We start from the raw sequence: 3727 nt of genomic DNA, 5'->3' as shown, positions 1-3727 counted from the left end.
GTAAGAAAGGTTAATAGTCTTGCACGTATTTCGATACCTAAATACGGGATCCAGCACTATACAATAGCGTTAGTGAGTGGAACGCGTCGGTCTTTTTCCAATAATTGCTATCATTTTTGTAAGGTTATTTTTCATCCTTTCTGAGTCAGGGCTTAAATTCAAAAATCAAAATGACGTTCCCCTCGATATTTTGCAACCATGAGCAGTATGAAAGGATAATTGTCTGCACTGTTCGATACCTGCATAAGGAGTCAGTCTACACTCGGGGTACAGAATGGAACGCGCGGGCTTTTTCCAACAATTTATTGCTACCATTTGATAAGTTATTATCTCATCTTTTCTAAGCCAGGGCTTTGAAAAATGTGTAAATCTGGGGATTTCTGTGTCAATTGGCACTGAACGCACACATCAGTGGCACAGGATTACATTTATGATACATAGTCCGGAAAGATTAATGACTGTCAACAAGACAGTATACATTTCTACCAACAATGATAGTAGTAACAATCTGAGTCTTACGATGACTATGTATATAGAAGACGTCTTTGACCTTCTCTGAAACACCATTCAGAAGACACTGTTTCCCAAACTCTTGAAAGCACTTCATCTTCATATTTATGCAAAGTAACCAGTTTGATTCATGATTTATGATTTTATAAAAGGCATTGTCGGTTTTTGTGAAAGAAACCAACCACCCCATCCCCCCCCCCCCACTGCCGTCAGCCCAAAACGATGACTCCACTCGTTAAAGGTGTCATGTCTGATATACTGCTTAGTGTATTGTTATAAGGCACTGAATCGCTGAAAATAAATGAAAATCACATATCGACTGAAATAAGACTATACTCATGTAGATTAAAACACATCAACAATAATTAAAACATATTCTTTTGTCATACATACTACCTTCGCATTGCCTGGTTCAGGCGTCAATTTGACGGCGAAGTTTGGACAGTTTTTATGGCGCCAAAAGCTCATTCAAAATAGATGCAATAATTAGAACTGCCGGAGGATGGTTGCAAATAATAGCCACTCTGTATCTCTTTCTTGACTTTGTTTTTGCTTTTTCTGAAAAGGTTAGAGCTGCCAGAAGAGCAGGATACCGTTTGACTCGCCCCGACAACGCCATCATTTTTTCAAGTTCTCATTGTTAGGAGACCTTCATCTATATTTTGGTAATGTTATTTCGTAACTAGAATTATCACTGAAGGATACCCCCGCCCCTAGTGTTGCTTTATAGTATGTGATGTCATGAGGGCAATGACGTTAATACCAAGTTTGTGCATTTATTTTGTCGAATTGGAAACAGAATAATTTTAGTTTACTGTACAATTACAGAGTTGACACTGAGTACAAAACTTACAGCAAATGGAAACATACTTTCCCCCAGCATCACTACACTTAAAGACCATCATACCATCATACACACCAAATTTGATCTTCATAGCTTGAATGGTTTATTTTGATACAAAAATGAGTGGTTACCATGGCAACACATTGGTGTCTTGCAAAACTACACTTCTAGATCATGATACATACTAAATTTGACTTTAATTGCTTGAATGATGGAAAAAATATTCGATCTGCAAGGTTTTGGTAAAATTGTGGTTACCATGGCAACGGTTTGTGTGACAAACACCAAAATTATGTGTTCCACATCTATACCTCAGGGCCATAAATGCCTATCAAATTCGGTTACAATTTCTTGAAAACTGTGGAAGAAGTTTACTCCACAGGATTTAAAAAAAAAATGCGGTTACCATGGCAACGCATTGTCCGATACAAATACAAAGGACATTTTGCAAAACTACACTTAAAGAGCATTATACACACCAAATTTCACCTTCATAGATTAAATGGTTCAATTTGATACAAAAATGAGTGTTTACCATGGCAACACATTTTTCTTATATTAACACATTGGTGTTTAGCATAACTACACCTCCCGATCACCATACATACTAAATTTGACCTTTATTGCTTGAATGATGTGGAAGTTATTCAATCCACAAGGTTTTAGTAAAATTATGGTTACCATGGCAACGCTTTGTCCGACAAACACAAAAATTATGTGTTCCACATATTTGCCTCAGGGCCATAATGCCTACCAAATTTCATTTCAATTGCTTCAAAACTGTGGAAGTTGTTCACTCCACAAGATTTCGAAGGAAACATGCGGTTACCATGGCAACGCTTTGTGAAGTACAAACACAAAGATTGTCTTGCATAACTACACCTATAGATCATCATAGATACCAATTTTGAAATTGATTGCTTAAATACTATGGAAGTTATTCAATCCACAAGGTTTTGGTAAAATTATGGTTACCATGGCAACGCATTGTCCGACAAACACAAACAAACACATCTTGCACATCTATACCTCCATATCATCATTTACCCTAAGTTTCATTTAAATTGCTTCAAAACTGCAGGAGGAGTTCGCGACGCAAGATTTTGCAACAGACCGACCGACCCACCGCCCGACCGCCCGACCAACATCGCGGTGATTCCTATAATATACCCCCTTCACACTATGTGTGGCGGGGGTATAAAAACAATCAGTGTATTGATATACATTGTAGCGCAGTGCAGGTAATTGGTATTTCTCTATTAAAAGCGCTGGGCATGTTAACAAAACTTTTATTTGCGCGTATAGCCTTAATCGTTCAAGAAAATGATATCGTGGAGTAAATAAGATACATTTTGATATCGACTTCCCCCTTCTAAATTGTCGTTTAGGTGTCCATTATTTCAATCAAGGTGTCATCAATTACGATCTGAGAAAGTTTCATCACTTGTTTGATACATTGAACAATCCCGATTTGAACATTTTGCTCACTGGCAAGGCTGGCTGTTTTTTCAGTCGTCTCCTGTTAATCTAGCCAACCTGGAACTTTACATAAAATGAATGTACTATACGTATACTGCACACAACGTCACTGTAACAAAGGGCTCTAAACAAATTGCCAACGGATATACAGCATGTTCCAAACTACTTCAACGTTCACAAGGCGTTCATCTAACGTACCTGACAGACTAACGCTGGTCTAGCGATAGAGTGACGAGTGTCCGAAGACTTTGCAAATTCTAGCAAACAAGCGCTAATGAAACATTTTGGAGACATCATAATGTACTAAAAAATTATTCTCTCTTTGATAACGCTTTCAAAGTAACTCTTGTGAATATGGCGAAAATTTTAGAAGGAAATTATTAAATACTTTTCAATTCAATTCAATTCAATTTAATTTATTTTCATACTTCTCAATGAAGGAATGTACATCAAATATGATAAAAACATAGTGAATCATAAGATCCGGCTTGGATGTACAGTAAATTAATGTAAGCATGTAAAACATATAGCGGTCAATCATCGTACTTTTGGTTCTATGTATAACGCTAAAAAAATATGATGGAACCTACTTAAAAGCGAGCTTGTTTAGCGTAGGTCCCAAATTCTGAACAGAGTGTAGAGATAAGGAGCACGGATGCAACGTAGGACCAAAATAAAGAGAAACAAAAATGAAAGGCAAAAATACCTGGGGCACTAACACTTTGATAAAAAGCAAAGCATAAACTAGTACTGACTACAATGTCATTATGAATGTAGTCAAAATTTAATGACTGTATTATGCATTCACGCGTAGATTATATTTTGGTGGTCAAACGTTTCATACGTTCAACATCCGTCGGACATTTTGAATATTTTGATAAATAGCAAAGCAAA

This window comes from Diadema setosum, chromosome 22 (assembly GCF_964275005.1).
Source record: "Diadema setosum chromosome 22, eeDiaSeto1, whole genome shotgun sequence".
Classification (NCBI taxonomy): domain Eukaryota; kingdom Metazoa; phylum Echinodermata; class Echinoidea; order Diadematoida; family Diadematidae; genus Diadema; species Diadema setosum.
The sequence above is the reverse complement of the archived record's forward strand: the minus strand, read 5'-3'. Positions refer to the sequence as shown.